Source organism: Chelonia mydas, chromosome 26 (assembly GCF_015237465.2).
Source record: "Chelonia mydas isolate rCheMyd1 chromosome 26, rCheMyd1.pri.v2, whole genome shotgun sequence".
Classification (NCBI taxonomy): Eukaryota; Metazoa; Chordata; order Testudines; family Cheloniidae; genus Chelonia; species Chelonia mydas.
The window spans coordinates 10403050-10420805 of record NC_057859.1 but is presented as its reverse complement, the minus strand read 5'-3'; positions in this window follow the sequence as shown (position 1 = coordinate 10420805).

Here is a 17756-nt window from a genome sequence, read left to right as displayed (position 1 = left end):
TCAGACCATGACATAGATATTGTTATGCCGGGCAACAGAAGCTCAGGCCCTCTGCTATAGCCAAGGAACAGAGAGAGCTACTCAGAGCACACGTGCAAAGATGGCATCAAATTTACCTTTGCACTCCCCTGATGCTGGGAACTAAACTAAATAGAAGGAAGCATTATTATCCCAATTGTATAGAGGGAGAACAGTGGCACAAAGTCTCAAAGGTAGTTAGGTACCTCGCTCCCATTGAAACCAAGATCCTTTGAGGATCTAGGCCACTGAGATTGAGCAACTTGCTACCAATTGATGGTGCGTCTCTGACAGAGCCATGAACTGAATCTAGATCTGCTGAGCCCTCATCTAGTGCCCTAACAAGACAATCTTTTTTCTGGACATTGAATGTACTTTTCTTCATAAAAGTGGCAAACTCAAAAGTAGGGGGGTTTATCGTCGGAGAAAGCAATACTGCCCAATTAAATATTAACAAGCCTTTAGTGTACATTGTCTATTCGTTTTGAAGGCAGTGCTGTATATGCTGTAGATTTGTGTTTGGAACTCACGCAAACGGTGAAACAAAGAGCTTCAGTGGAAAGCTCCTAGATACATTATCATGCTACCGTTTGGTTTGGCTGGAGAGAGGAGGGATAAAGTGTTCTGCGTTCTGCCCCGTTTGTACTCAAACATGGAAGGAATTTGATCCAACTTTTCTTGATCTCTTATTTGAAGTTTAAATAACATCCATCAGGCCTGTTGGAGAGGTATTTGGGTTTGTGCTTAAGTGTGTTATTGTCTGAAAAGTGATGTTGCAGAGTCATATTTATCAATGTCAGCCACCTTCCAATTGAATTTGCTGGGGTTACTGGTCAAAAGATGATTTTTCTAATAGTCAGTGCTCCAAATTTTGCCAGAAAGCTGAGGGGCAGGCCCTCAGCGGGGGAAAATCAGTGTAGTTCTGTTGAAGTCAATGGAGTAACACAAATTTACACCCATTTAAGATTCTGGCCTCGAAACTCCAGCTGGGCTATTTCTGCCTCTAACCCCAATAGCAGTCAGAGAGATTCTGCAACCAGAACTACTTAGCGGACAATTTGCAGATGACGCATGAGCCAGAGTAGAATCCAGCTCCCTCTCCTGTAGCTGAATTGTGTCTGAGGAGTTAAAGCTCACTTATCCCTAGTGAGGCATTTGACCTCACGAGGGCATAGAGCAGAACTGCATCTCCCCAGCTAAAGCTAAGCATGAGAGGCATTTATCTGAGACAAAGAATGACTGTGAATCCGTTTCATCATCATACATCATTAACAGCAGGGGTTCTGAACCTTTCCCATGCCAGGTCCCCCTAAATCCCTCTTCCACAGAGATGGGACTCTCCACCTGTTTAGTAATATAGGCTGGGTAAGCTGATTGTGATCCCGTGGCATGTCTTCCTGAGAACTCCCAATTAACAAGCACTCTGACCCTACATACAAACTTCAGGCCTAATCCTGTTGCCATTAGCAAAATTCCCATTGACTTCAAAGGGGAGCAAGGATCAGGCCCTAAATGGCTGCAGAGCAAAGCTGGGGAGAACCAAAACCTAGACAAATACAAGTGCACACCCAGCTGCAGTGTGAAACAAAAGCAGACTTGCAAATACTGAAATAAGTAAGATCCTTTTTATAGCGTATCAAGTTGATATTATTGTTGATTATTAGCATTTCCTGCCTAGGAACAGTCTCCAGAATATATAGATTCCACTAGGTCCAGTTGTTGGGCTAAAGAGAAAGGCTCGGGGGATAGATCAAGGGAACAATAGATGGGTTGTCCTCTGGAAAGGTGGCTCACATGTAGACTTTAATGACTCTAACCTGACAATGTTTTTGCTGTCTGAAACAACAGCCTGATAGCAATGATGATTACCTTGAAGAAATTTATCTCTCTCCTTTTACATATGACTTCACTTCATAACGAGAGATACAAAAAGCATTTGATGTTGCATATCTTATGATGTAACAATAATATTAGTGGTATACAATACCCTTCATACTGCAGGATCTCACGGTTTCACCAATTCTATGTAGATCCTTAACCAGCTCCTCTGCAGTTGACGGAAAGAGACCCATTTACATCAGTGGGAGACGGACTGGGTCCCAAGACCATCACCAGTGTACAGCTCCCTTTTGGGTGGAGAACAGCTGGCAACCACCAAATGACAGACAAACACAACGGTGGGGCGAGGGAAGTTTTGTTCAGACTCGACAAAGGAGATCCCTTACTCGTACCCAAATTTCCAAAGGATTTTCAAAGTAAACAATGCACAGAGCACACAGGACATGAGGGTTTGTTACCCACAATGAGAAGACCTGCACAGTGAAAACTGCATGGTAGTTCATATATCTACATCAGGAGGGATGAAGGGTTGAGTCCGTCGGACCAGGATTTGAACCTGTATCCAGGGCAGATTGAAAACAGCAGGCGTGAGCAATTGCATATAGGTGGAAACACTGAGAGGAGTTTGGGGAAGGAATCTGGGAAGAAAGGCAAGGATAAGAAGATAGCAGGGCTGTTACTCTTTGCGAGTTATCTTAAAGAACCCTGCCGACCGCTGACTTCCATCAAAGTGCAATAGGGAGTTGAATTTAGTTTGGCTCTGACCCCGTCTTATACAATGTCAGAGCTTTGGGAACTTATTTTTATAATATAGGAGAGAGAGCGTGTGTATGTATGTGAATTTGCCCATCAGGACTGTTTTCAAGCAGCTTTTACTGGTCTAATTAATGAGGGTGTTAATCCCAGACCAAGATATCAGCATAATACTGAGAATGGATTTCCATCTTATTAAAACCAGAATGGTGATTAAAAGCTTGTCTGGGATCCCAGAGCTGGTATCATTCAGTGCACATGGACAAGCAGTTAAAATATGTCAAGTATTCCATGGTGGGAACTAGCACAAATTCCAGCCTCATCTCTCAAGCTCTGCTACGTTTAACCTTTGTCGATCTCCATGCTCATCAGTGGGGCAGTAAAGGTCTATGGTCATCCACTGCCAAGCACAAGTATTTATCTAATCACACACACATGCCAGGGAGAAATCCAGGATCTTTTTAGTATTCATCCCATCCCATACACAACAACTCCCCCCCTCCAGTTTCCACTTCTCTCTCATGCATCATGTGGAATTCAGCATATTGCTCTTATGTTTATAAAAATATATGGGACAATATATGAAACACTGTGTTATATATAATATGTCGGTCAACTGTAATCATTTTAAAAACAGGGGGGCTGATCCTGAAGCCCTTACTCCTGTGAGGAACATCATTTAAATTAATGGGACTAGTCAAGTGAGTAAAGACTGCAGGTTTGGGCCTATCTCATCTGATACATGGGCCAGATCCTCCAATCTGCCGAATACACTTTGCACTATGCAATTAAAGTAGCTGGTTATTTGCACTGGAGAATTTCCCCTGCCTATGGATTATCTCCACCATTATAAAGCTCACTGTAAACAGAACTCAGGCAGGGTGGGGAATAAAATCCAATAGGTTATACTTAATAACTAAAATATTGGGTCTATTTCACCACTGCCCTGCACCTTTTGAAGTCATTTACACCTGGGCAAAGTGGTTGTGAATCACAATCATTGGGATTTGATAGCATTTTATACTCTCTTTGCAAAAGCGTAAAATGATCACACCAATTCAAGGTAGCAGAGAATACCAGACACTTAAACTTTAGGGGAAAAAAACTATAGGACCAAATTTTGAATGGGTTGCTATGCCTGCATAAAGCCCAGTGAAGAGCAAATTGCTACAGTCTAGCCTTGAGACAATGAAGGCATGAATGACATGGCAAGGGCCACTTGCCAGGATCATCTGGGTATATCTCATGTAATCAATTCCCTGCCATTGCAGAGGCCTTGGACGTTGGTGCATGTCAGTACCTCCTGTTCTCTGCTTGTGGCACATGATAGTCTAATCTCTTGTGGGCTATAATACTTTGATCTAATTTCGGTTGTTGGGTTTAGTGCGCTGGTGGCTGGGTACTGTTCGTAGCTTGTGATATACAGGTGGTCAGACTATCTGGTCTGGTGGTCTCATCTGCGCTTAAACTCTCTATGCAAGATCTATGTTCAAGAGAAAAGGATGAACTTTCCAGAGAGAGTGGAGACATTTACCAAATTTGAATGTAGGTGCCGAGATTTAGGCACCCAATTTTGAATATATCGGCCTCAGATGAAGGTGAATTAGGGTTTGTTAGGTTACATGTTTAAATAAACATATGCCCTCAAGTGTCATTTGAAATGAACTTTCCACAGCACATAGTCTGGCCCAGGAACAGGAACTAATTACTGATGTAATTTTCATTGACCACTAGATGGCAAATGATTACAGTAATCAAAGCAGTGATGCTCCTCAATTGCACTTCCAAGTTCAGTGTTATTATTAGTCAGTGCTGGTGTGTTGCTCTAATTGGCTTAGGTGAAAAACTAAGTTAGATGAAATCCATACCTTAATTAAAAAAAAAACCCCTCACTATCTGATCAACTCGAGACACATTAATCAGGAAGTAAAACACAGGTCAGGATGCAGGGTACCAAAATTACTTTTTTTTATTATTTCAATACAGTTGAGATGTTTGTTTTAAAGTGAAAGCGCTCAATTCAGTGAATCCCCCCCAATTTTTCAACCCCTGGACAATTGCCACTTCTGTATTGTAATAAATAATCATTAATAATTATCCTGCAATAAAGCTTCACTTTTACCCAGGGCTTATTACCCAAAGTGCTTTAGGAATATAACGAATTAAAATGCATAACATCCCTGTAAATTAAATTGGATCATCTCCATTTTATAAAAGGGTACAGTGAGGCAGGGGGAGATTAAGTGATTTTCCCCCAGGTGAAACACATTGCCATAGCAGAGATGGAAATAGGACAGATGAAATCAATGTCCCAGGCATTTGCTCTGTCCACAGGGCCTCAAAATAGTCATCCTCTAACCACTGACATGTGGAGGAAAAAGAAACTAGACAAATAAATCCATTTCCATCAGACCCCCTATTCATTCCCCTGCACCTTATCTGCTTCTTTATCCTTTGCAAAAAAGCACTTCTTGCCTTAGGGTTCTTCATGGTCATGCCCTCATTCATCTCCCACCATCTTCTTTCTTCCAGTCCTGCCATTCCTTTCCTCTAGTCCTCCAGCTCCAACCTCCTCTCTTCTAGTAACATGCTTCCAGCCTTAAAGTGACTCAGCAACTCCAATTTCAGTGGAAAGCTCTGTTTTCATGCACTCCCAATAAAAGAGAAGTGCATAGGGTTCATAGAGTCGTACGGTGAAATCCTGACCCCTGCTCCAGGCATTTTATGCTGGGCGAAATGGGCTATGTAGCACAAAGTGTCCTCCAAAGCCCTGTCTGTGGCCAGAGGATTCCCCCTTGGCCCAGGCACTGCAGAAACAGCATCACAAGCACTAGCGAAGGAGGTGTGCAGGGGCAGGGCTGCACCACGGGGGACATGTCGGGGGTAAGGATGCAGCAGTGTGGAGAATCCAAGCTAAAGCCATCACAGGTCCCCAGGCTGCGAGCTCTGTACTGCCAGTGTAATCCACTGGCAAGTGTTAAAGGTCTCCCAGAGTGCCAACGTACAAGGACTGAACCAGGGCCCTCCAGAGCTGAAAGCATAAGCTGCTATATCTTGAGCTAAAGCCAGGGGCTTTACCAACTTGTATCCTCAGCACAGAGAGGGACGTCTAACGCACGCTCACTAGTGGGTTATGCCAGCTCTTAGATGCATCGCACAGACTCCATAGGTATTAAGACCACAACGAACTGTTATGATCACCTACCCTGACCTGCTTAACACAGGTCGGAGAATCTCACCCAGTAATTCCTGCACTGAAATCCTTATTCAGCAGATCATTTCCGCCCTGCGTCTTAAGTCCATCCCTATTCGGCAAAGCATTTAGAGATGTGCATAATTTTAGACAAAGGCATGCAAGTGCATTGCTGACTCAGGCTGGGCCTGAGCCCCTAGTGGTAGCCAGTGAGTTTTTAATCTCGTGCTGTCTGAAATGGGTTCAGCTTTTCCCTAAAGAAATTTCCATGCTTCAGAAATTTGCTCTGAGCCTGTTTTGAGGTGTTTGACAGTAACACATTAAGTGAGGTCCCTGGGGGCATTACAGTGAGAGCTAAGCCAGGGCACTCTGCCACTAGCTGCAGATAAGTAGAGCCCTTTAACACCAGAGACTGCTAGGGGCTTGTTCCATGCTCTCAGTAAGATAAGCTGCCATCCACGCCTCAAAAGACACTCCTATCTGCCAAGCGACTCTGAGAAAAGCGGGGAGATGTGCAGGCTGATGTAAAGCACGTTACAGATTTGCCCAGTCTATAGCCCTTAGACTCTTCTGGTGTCACTAAATAAATGGGGTGAAACTGGGGAAAGCCTTCAAATACAGGATTTATTTGTTATACCTGTTAAATAGCCGTAGTAGTGATTATTATCATTAATAATAAATGTTGATGAAGAGAATGGAGGAGATTCTTAATGCACTGGTGTATGACCAGCCACTGACCAATATATATTCTTCATGATCACCATCAGTCCCATTGTTAAAGTGGGACACCCCTTTGGCTAGCTTCCAAAATCAGGAGCGAAAATAAGCCTCGTGCTATGAGGGAATGATTTTTTCCCTTGTGAAAAATTTTGGCAAAAACAACACAAAAATTGTTTTTGTCAGTATTTTTCTTCAATATTTTTCAGGGTTTCGACAAGAAAAATGACACTCCCTCAACGGAATATTTTTCCATTTTTAGCAACCGAGTTTTTTCAGTTATAAAGTTTTTTTGGAGGGTTATGACAATGCAGTCTTTGACAAAATAAAAATATTTCCATTCCATTCCAAAAAGCCATTTTTCACTGAAAAAAGTTTCGATGTACATTTTTCAAATGTCTCTACATGCAGTTTTATGAGACAAGCAGCAAACCCAGCTCGTTCATTCATTTGCAATATATTAACTAACCCATTTCACCTGCAGTGATAATAAACATAACTCCAAACTAGATCTTTTTTCCTGTTTTAGACAAAGACATAAGAAGGAAACAACATGGTGAACGTAAGATGGATAAAAAGTTCAGAATAACATCTGAAGCCTTTATGAAAGTTCTGAGTAACATCTGAATCAACTTCTGTGATTTAAGCCAGAGATAAGTCAAATTCTCTACAACGCTTCTATCTAGGAAGACGAGAAAGGGGAAATTGTAAATTAGCTTGCATGACAGACAAGGGTAATGGAGAATTGGCAGCTTACCGCCCTAATTTTTCTCTGTTATAGACTCTAAAGCATCAGTTTCCAGAATCTCAGGGCTTATCTGTATGAACACTTAGCTCACACTTAGCTCATGGCAAGCTTGAGTATAAATATGCCCTACACTCGTCTGCTGCGCACTAAATGTTCCCTAGTGTGCTTTAATCTGCTCCCATTTCAAACTGGGATATATCAAAGTGCACTACGGAATTGTCAGTGTGTGGCACCAGGGTCCACACAGACATTTAATGTGTGCAGACTAGTGCACAGTAGATTTACACCCCAGCTTATTGTGAACTAAATGTCCATAGAGACATGCCCTAAGGCATAAGCTTTATATCTTCAGTTCTTAGGGCTTCTTGCAGCTGAACTTGCATGGCTACTGTGTACATTTGATCAATGTATTACATCAGCCCATACAATTTACTTCTCCTGTGTTTTTTCCTCCCAAACCCCACCATCAAATAAAATATATAACAAATAATCAAAATAAATATTAGACATATTTGTCTACTTTTGCTAATTCTAGTTTCATTGAGATGCTTGTGAGCTGTTAAGATTTGTAGTTATTGTTTGATGGCCAAATCCAGTGCCATTGATTGATTTCAGTAGGAGCAGGATCAAGCCCTGGGTTAGTATCAAAGTCATCAATTAAATAACTTCAGAGGATTACAGTTATCAACGAAATAATTTCTTTATTAGACCTTTAGTCTCTTACGTTTTCTTCCAGCCATGCCTTTTAATCCACAGCTGTCTAAGAAAGGACAGGATACGTTTAGTAATTGCTCCTTGGAATTTTGTCCTTCTCGGGTTCATCGAGTATTTAAATGAATTCTCATTAAGGAAAAGTATGACATTCTTTGAAATAGCCCCAGGACACAGCTGAGGAAGATAGAGGAACAGGAGTCTGGAACAAAGTTGGAAATTTGTGAAATGACTTTGGTCAGTTATCTTGCTTTTGTCAATGTCACGGCAGCTCCCCAAGGACTTGTCTGATGCAACACCCAACCATTATAACAAAAGACCTCGATGATGAGGGAGAAAATTCTAAACATGTCCAATGAGAACTTCCCACAGTTCTTTTTGGTTTAGGGCTTTGCGCTGACCCAGGGAAGTGGAGAGGGAATAGCCACAGTTGTATTAAATAACATACCCCCGTGCTATGTGAGTTAACTTTGCAATATAGCAAGCTGCCACCTTTTAGCTGGCACTTTACTAATATTAATTGATTAAATCTGACAATGTCCCGATGGACACATTATTAGATCTATGTTACAGAAGTCAGGACTCAAGTAACATTCCCATGGCCACACAATGTAACGCAGGTAGTGACAGTAATTTTGCTCTGAGCCCTATGTCCACGCAGCTTCCCTTGCCAAAATAGAAAAGGGCCCCCAGCTGAAAGACATGGGTTTGTGAACTTTTTCAGGGTTTGCAGGTACTAAATTTTAAATGATGTTTTTTCCAGTGGTATAAGCATCCACACACACGCACGCACACACACACACATGCATGCACGACAGGAGTTTGAGGACAATTATTCGATTTCTTGATGAAGTCTCCAATTTGGCAATTAACTTCAGCACCCTGCGATGGGGTGGACAAACCCCATACTGGGCCCAGAAGGGTTAAAGGACAATACTGGGCCCAGGTAGCCCCGCCCCTCCAGACCTGCAAATCATGATCCAGCTGGAGAGGAAGATTACAAGGGAGCAACCCAGTTCAGTCAGGGAGCGGCTGGGGAAGAGGAGAGACCTACCCTGAGGGCTCCTGGACAAGGGTGCCAAAGAAGCCTCAGGACCGCATGCTGAGCCCAGCTGGGAGTGAAAGTTTAGTTGTCTTTTCTTTTTCTTTGGTTACCTTATTTTGGTCTTGGAGCCATGGGGGAGAGGCAGATGGTAGGAAGTGACCCAGGGAGAGTATTTCCAAGGGCACCCCAGGGTGCCAGACACTGTTGACTCTCATAGGGCCTGGGGCTGGAGCCCAGTGGATTGGGAGGGCCTGGGCTCCCCTCCTAACTGCCCTTGTTGTAGGAGGCACATTCCAGTCTTACTTCTCCTCTGCTAAGAAGCAGGCAAGGTCATTGCAACCTAAGGTGAAGCTAACTCCATCCTCGGGGGAGGAACTGGACTGAAAAGCTTTTACTCTGAGAAGGGATACTGGGTGCACTGCCCACTAGACCACTGGTCCTCTGAGGGCTCTATTACACATCCACTTAACTTGACTTCATTTGAAATGGTCACAGGCTTAAAGTTCAGCACATATGCAAATGTTTTGCTGTATTAGGGCCCAAGAAAGGACTAAAGAGTTGAAGGAGAAAAATAAATGCTGGAGCTTACAGAAGGGAGTGACATTGCATAGATCTGCTTTGTCATTCCTCTATAAGGTCATGCTGATTTGTTTGTATATTTCAAACACCGTGCTTTGGCGCTAGCTGCACCATTATCCCACTGGGAGGCTGATTTCTCTAATGCATAATAACGCCGCGTTAGAACATGTTGCCTTTTATTGACAGTAATAAAAAAGAACCAAGCAGACCACAAAACAGCTGCTCTTCCAAATAACTATGATGGAAACAAGCATCCTGGGAGCTGCCTGGGACTCTGTGTATAACAGCTGAGCAACATGCCTGCACTGAATGCTCTGCATGTGACACTGAGAGCACATAGCCAAACCAATTTAAAAAATCCTTTATGCCATTCCACAATCTGGGCTTCCCAGTTCATCCCATTTCTTCTGTTCGTTTGCAAACTCTGATAAAGATTAATGTTTATATTTTAAATTTATTAATAACTGCATGGCACTTTAAAACTTCAGCATGATCAGCGGTGCGGGACAACTTCTACCTCCCACTCTCTGCAGCCACCAAACACCATGAATTTGATGCAGCCAGTGTGCTTCCAGGAACCTACACAACGGATCTATATCCCACAAGTGCCTACAAGCTACTATGGACATAGCAATCAGGGGACCTATGGGATCACAGAAAGAATGGAGTCTCCATTGGTGCCCTGTCATCGAGGCATAATCCCCCAGCCCCATCTCCATGGAACAACCCAGTTAATGTAACTATCTCCCTTAGAATTTCCTTTCATGCCCATGGGTATAACCCCTTTGCTCAGAGACTATGCTAGGGTGAGGATTTGTTATTATTGTTTATTTGTACTGCAGTAGCAACTAGTGTCCCACGCTAAGGTCAGGACTCCATTGCACTGGGTGCTGCACAAACACATAGTGAGAGACATTCCCTACTTGAAGAGTTCAGTCTAAACAGAGACGTGAAATGAGTTGGCCAAGGTCACGCAGTTAAGTGGTAGAGGGAGGCATACAACCCAGCTGAAAATGAAGGTATGCCACAGGCTTCCCACGTAGAGCTAGTGATGGATGTTTCAATGTTCTCTTCTAAGGGACACCGCAAGATCATGTTATATAGCATGCTGCACAAATCCCTCCCTGCCAACATGGCCCCACAACAACTTTCCTGCTTCTCCCTGGGTTGGAGGGTTCATGATATCTTGTGGTCCTGTTTCATAGAGTCACAGAGTTTAAGGCCAGATGGGATCATCAGATCATCTAGTCTGACCTGCTGTATAACACAGATCATAGAATTTCACCCAGTCACCCCGGCACTGAACCCAATGACTTGCATGTGGCTAAAGCATATCCTTAATATCTAGGCATTGTCACATTCTCTCCCTCTGGACTTCTTTTTTTTAACACCATCTTATGCATTTCCAGTGACATCAGAAACCAGCTGGGAACGGTCCATTTATGGAAAGGAACCCAAGAGCAGCCATGAACCGAGACGGGAATAAGGATTTAGCGAGATGTGGGATTGGAAACTAATTTTAGTTATTCCACTGCAAGCTCATCACACTGTCAGTGTCACACGCTTTTTATCTCCCATATCACATCCAACAGTTACCTCATGCCGCAGCCATCTTCTGATGGAGACCATTGTAGGGAATTTTCCTAATAATTTCCTACCCATATTTTGGAAAACGTCCTACCACATGTCAGGGCAGTCACTAGACCAGCATGGGTCGCATTGCTCCATCACTTCCCCGAATGGCACATGCACAGATGTTGTCATTCCGATTAGAGAGGGACCTTGAACCAGAATCCTTGCATTTGAGCACCCTCAGATTTAAGGAAATGTGCAAAATCTGCCAGATCTGAACTTTTTAATTGGCCCTTATCTTTATATTGGCTGGGCTAAGGAATTGAATGTGGATTTTGAGATCTGACCCAAACACTGTTATAGAATGCTATTGTAGCATCCTCTGTCTGCCTTTGTCCTGCAGTGGATAAAATGTGTGTATTTTTCAGAAGGAGATTTATTAGTGGATTTATAAGGACAAGCAGTATTTGCCATCATGGGCCTTGAAATATTGCACATGCTGACTCAGAAAGTAAGAGGCATGCACATTGTCCCATGAAAACACACACTTTTCACTTTCATTAATCTTACATTGCTTGAGTGGAAAAGGCCCAACATGACTGGGAGCTAGAGCACGCTGTTATTCATTGAAAAGGCACTCGTTCTTGAAAGTGAGAGGTTTTTAAATGGCTGCTACAGCCGAATGCACAAACAAAACGTGCTTTGTATTGAAAGGCAAATAACTTGCAGAACTGGAAACAGAGAGCATATCCGCTAGTGATTAAAGCAGGGCACTAGAGCTGGACCCCAGAGAGCTGGGTTCAAGTCTTGGCTCTGCCACAGATACCCTGTGTGACCTTGGGCAAGTCATTTAATCTCTCAGTGCCACACTTCCCCATCTGTTCAATGGGGATACTAATATTTCCATTCTCTAACTCTTTGTCTATCATGCTTATTTAGATTGTAACCTTGTCAGGGCAAGAATTGCCTCTCACTATGTGTACAGTGCCTAGCACAATGTGGTGCTGGTCTCAACTGGGGACCTTAGGCATTATTATCACATAAATACTAATATAAAATATTTGTTCACATGGTGAATACTTACAAATAATAGACACACCAATAGAAACATGGGTCAGTTCATGAGCAATTTCTAAGCAGAACAGAAGGTGGACCTTTAAAATGAATTCCATGCATAATGAATATTATTTGTAATGAAAAATGAGAGCAGCTGTAAAATAACACAGAAATGTATGAGGATTAATTAAATGATATTGCGACAGTTCTTTGAGATCTTTAGATGGGAGCTAGGTATGCACCAGACACTGGTTCTGAACCTCCTTGGATTTGGAGGATGTTTGGGATTTGGATCTGGAATTTGCATCTTGACCTCGGCTCTACAAGAAAGGTTCCAATGAGAACACACTGGATCCAATCCTTGTCAGACTCTGGAAAAGTTTAGAGCTGGATTGGGCCTGAACACATCCCATCCTTAGCTGGGATGAAAGGTGCTGTGGTACATACTAGAGGTGATCAAAAATTTTTCATTGAAATGTTGTTTTTATTTGGGTTGTTTGGTGGGGGCGGGGGGGGGGTTCTGGAAAATACCTTTTAGATTAAAAAGAAATTTTTGCATCATTTTTTAAAATATTTCAGATTTTTGTCAGAAAACTGAAAAAAAAATTGCTTTACAGTTGCTGAAAACAGAATAACTTTTGGTTTTCAGGTTTTCAGTGTTTTGATGACAACCAAAAAACAAAGATTTCAACAAAAATGAACAAAATCTTGTAAAGAAAAAAAGTAATGTCCTGACCAGCTCTGTATATAGATGCAAAAAGTTATTAGAATTCTCTAAAGGAACTAGTTATTGCATATCTAAAATCTACCTTACTGGATTCATATGGTGAGAAAGATACAAGACCTTATTATACCTACTACCAGACTTGAAAAAGAACTACCCACAAGTTCAAATCCAAAACTCGATAGCACATATACAATATCACACTTTTTCTCCAGGGGAGCCTCCGTTCTAGGCAGGGTAATGAGAACAGGTGACTATCACTTAAAAAATAATTATACTAAAGAAAGGTAGGACCCCATTAAAAATCACGTCACATTCTTCTTCCCCACTTCCTCTTGCACAAATAAGGATCACACCCTTTCAATCATAGCATATCGTCGACCTTGACACTTCTTAAAAGCCCTGCTTCTTTTTCTAGCCTTTCAGCACCAAGCATGCTTCACACATTCCTTCAGAGACCCCTGCAATTCCACTGCCTCTTGAGAGAAGAAACCCATAGAGGCTGCTGCTAGGCAGAAGGTGTGGGGCGACCCGAGATCAGATTCCATTTTGGAGCCCCTTCCATTAGGGAATGACCCTCTGAAAAACAGAGCTGCTCCCGGAAGCTGGGCACCTTCAATTCCCACTGATGTCAAATGGAGTTAAGGGTGCACAGTAACACCCTGACATGCTTAGCACGTAAAGGGGGGGAAATCCTTTCTGTGGTCTATGGATTGTTCCAGGTTCCCAGATTTTCGTGGCAATATATGAACTGTGATATCAGATTGGACCAGGGGCCCATCCCATCTCTGGCAAAGGTCAATATCTTCAAGGGAAGGTCAAAATATTATTTAAATAATGTCAAATGAGCCACGCTACATGTGCTGAGGAGACATTGTTCCCTGACCCTGTTGTGATCAGCTTAAGCCCAGAAAGAAGCTTGAGATTTCATTCGCTATACCGTACCATACACAACTACGAATTATCCCATCCTTCTTTGGATTGTCAGTCACATCACATAACACAGCTCTGGAAAGCGTTCTGACACCAGAGTAAAAGAGAATTTACAGTATCATTAATAATAAAAATACAATGTAGCTAGCTCTATACATTTACATGGCACTAATCAGCCACCCCATGACTCTGATCCAACTCCCTTTGAAGTCAATGGGTATCTTTCTATTGATTTCAGTGGGAGAGGGATCAGGCCCCATGTTTGCAGAGATGCCACTGGCTTGCTTTAATCCCAAAATAACAACCTGTTAATTAAACACAGCAAAAGAGCAGAGCTCTATCTACCACTTGAGTGCTAATAATCTTTCTGTTTTTACTATTCCCGACGGTGCCTCAGAGTGTTTGTCCAGGTTAGCTACCACTAACAAAAAAGGCAAATTAAATGTGATTTTAGATGAAGGAGACTCAGGTTGCAGGAGAAGCCTAGTTTGTATGTAACACTGGGCTCCATGCATGCTCTGTTTCCTACAATGCTGCCTACCTGTCACGTCATTTATTGCTCATAAACAGGCACACTGTTAATGCCATAAAGTTAATAGTAGCAAGGATCAGTAATATTCCCTCTCCAGCTAGCCTTCTTAATCTGTTTAGCATAGGTTTCTGCATTTAGCTCAAAGGAAGTTTCCTTTTCTGCTCACCTCTATCACACATATGGTGTGAATATATATGAGAAAAAAACTGTAATTCTTTTAAGTGGAAAAGTGAAATAAAACAGCCTTATTTCTAGGCTGTGCAATCCAGCCTTTTAATTCAGCAAGAGAGCTGCATGGTTTAAATTCTTCATCCTGCAAAGCAAAGGAAACAGGAAACTGTTTTTATACCAGATGTCATGTAGTTGTACTGTACATCTGTCAACCCCCCAACAGCAGTACAGGGGCTAAGCCACGTGAGCTAAGATATTAAGCAGTGGCTTGTTTGTGTAAGACGGTAGGCTGTGTTGCCCTCAGGAGAGTTGTTCAAAGAGTTCTCAGACAAGAGGGGAAATGCAAAGAGATTTAGAATGTTTGAGCTGTAATTCTGCTTGTAACAAGGTATTGATGAGAGATGGCACATTTATAGGTTTCAGAGATATATTTCAGATTACCTTGTGTACTCCAGTCTTTACTTATGTCTGTGGTGTCTGCTGGCTGCGAAATGTGACGGTCACTGTCATGCTTTGTGATTTTGTAGCCAAATAAACCAAACTTGCACTGTAGGCTAGAGATTCTAATCTACAGTGGCGTGACTCTGGAGTGACTCCACTAGAGCGACTCTGGATTAGCATGGGTTTAGATGAGAGAAGAATTTGTTCCAATATGTGGCCAAAGATAGTCCCTGGAGTCATAAAACACAACTCACAGCCATGGAGTGAGAACTAAACCAAAACCTTGGTTCCTAACAAACACACACACACACAAAACTCACTTCTAGCTCTGAATCTCATGGCAAAGTCCTGCCTTTGTAATGGGTCAGAGCAAAACCGTAGATTCAAACACTTCCCAGCACTGAAATGCAGATTTGCATTTTGCTGCTGGTGAACTCTAGGAGCAATTTCTGTCCATCTGTCAAGAAAGAGCCAGATATGACCACGTACTGATGAGAAGGGCAGTTAGGGCCCAATCCTGTGAGGTGCTGAGCGATTTCAACACCCCTTGACTTCAATGGAAGCTGAGAGCATGCACTACCTCTCAGTAGATGCTCATCTCCTTGCAAAATGTATGCGCATTTATATGCAAAATCAGTGCCGCCTTCAAGCGTTTGACAAATTCTATGCATGGCCCCTGGTGTTGACCACATCTGGTATATCTGAAATAAATCCTGATACAAAAAGCAGGGCATGGCAAGAAGCTAAGACTGCAGCAAGAGACTGCCAAAGATGGAGGGCAGAGGTGAGGGCCCAGTGTTCTGCATAAGACAAGTCAGTCAAAAAACGGGACCTTTTGAAACCACCTCTGTCTGCAGCTCAGCACAGCCCTTGCGGTAAATCTACAGCCCCTATCCAGGCTCTGTCAGAACATATTTTCCCAAAACAATCTAAATGCCTACAGTTCACGCTTGGAATGGTCAGACACAGACACTCTGAGATGGAAAACCATGAAGAACTTGTAGGCAGTAACTTGTGATTTCCTTAATCTTGATTTCATTATGGACGTAAGGTCACCCTCCCTCCCGCCCCGCCCATGCAGCATAGCGAAGAGATGAATCACTCAAGAAAGGAGCATTGCGCTTTCACTTTTTAATTAATAAATAATGAAGATCTGGGTTCAGATCCAAAACCGTCACAAAGTTTTGGGCTGCTCAGATCCACAAAAGCATAAAATACAGATACAGATTAAGTTTGGGGGTTCAGGTTCAGACTCAAAGATAGCCATGGAATTCAGATCCCGCTCTGAATGTTCCTCCAAGGAGTGTCTGGTTCTGGTTGGGCCTCTCTGTAACAATCAAAATGAGCTTGGTCATTTATTTTGTTAAACTTTCATAGTAAAATGGCAAGCTGTTTGGAGAGGAGAGTATTTGGAATGAAGCAAAAGAACAAAGGGCCACATAAATGTATGGCTCGATGCTCTTAATTAATGAACATTCCTCTCTGTGAAAATAATCTTAATAAATATAGTTGTCCTTATTCAAAACTGCATAAGTGAGTGCAACATTAGTGAAGTTAGCTAGAGTTGTGCCCCTTAGCTTTGTTTGCCTGCAGTACTCAAACTTTTTTGGAAAATTCAAAATTCTGAACATCCCCACTCCCCCGCTCAAATTTTTTTTTCTGAAAACATGAACCTTTTCCCTGAACATCTTTCTGTGGTTTTCAACCCGTTCCGGTCACAATGTACTGCCCCTGTGCCACCATATGTTGATCTACCGCAGTCTATGGGCCTTAATGTTTAGTTTCATGCCAGTTACCACAAAGCTCCCTGGTGGGAGATGAGATGAGGACACTCGATGTAACAGAGCTCATCAGTGAATGTAACTTGCCAAACCAGACACATGAGCAGCAGTAGGGGCATAAACCTTTTATGAGCCATTTGCAATTGTTTCAGTGCTCCCTGCTGATTTTGTTTCTAAACATTTCTGTGGAATGTTCAGAACTCCTCCCTAGTCAGCTGGTGTCACTGTTTTGGGTTTAACGGGAAACACTGGTTTATAAAGAGCATAACTAGCTAAAACAAACTCTGCTATAAAGAGAATAACTAGCAAAAACATTTGCTAATTGCTCTTTATTCATACAGGGCCAAAGATGGTGGTGCCAGCACGGGTACAACAGTGTCAGTGTGTAAGAGAGGAGAACCAGGCACAGATCTGCTGGCCATGCCAGAGGCTGTCCCCTGCCTGCCTTTCTCCTGTCCCCAAAACCCTTTTCCACAATGCAGCCCCTGCATAAACACAAGCCCACAGCTGCAGTGAGTGCAAAATCTCTGCATTCTATTGCTTAATATAATCACACCGTTCCATTGTCTTCAGGGCCTCCTGTGGTCTTGTTATTGTTGTTGTTATTTATTGTTTGTATGACCATGGTGCCTAGGAGCCCAAGGCATGGACCAGAACCCCATTGCGCTAGGTGCTGTACAAACAGAACAAAAAGATGGTCCCTGCCTCAAAGCGCTTTTCATCTAAGTAAAGCCTTTACTTGGGCTGGACAATTTTGATCTGGAATAGGGGATAAAGGACACAGGTGTAACTCTGTTAATATTTAAGTGGGCTTTTATTTACTGTTGGTATACAAAATCCTAGACCTAAGCTCTGTGTCATTTGCATGTTCGACTGAAATCATAACAAAGCTGCATGGATAAAAGTTGGCCACGCATGCCAAAGAAAGTCAGCTACAAGGGGG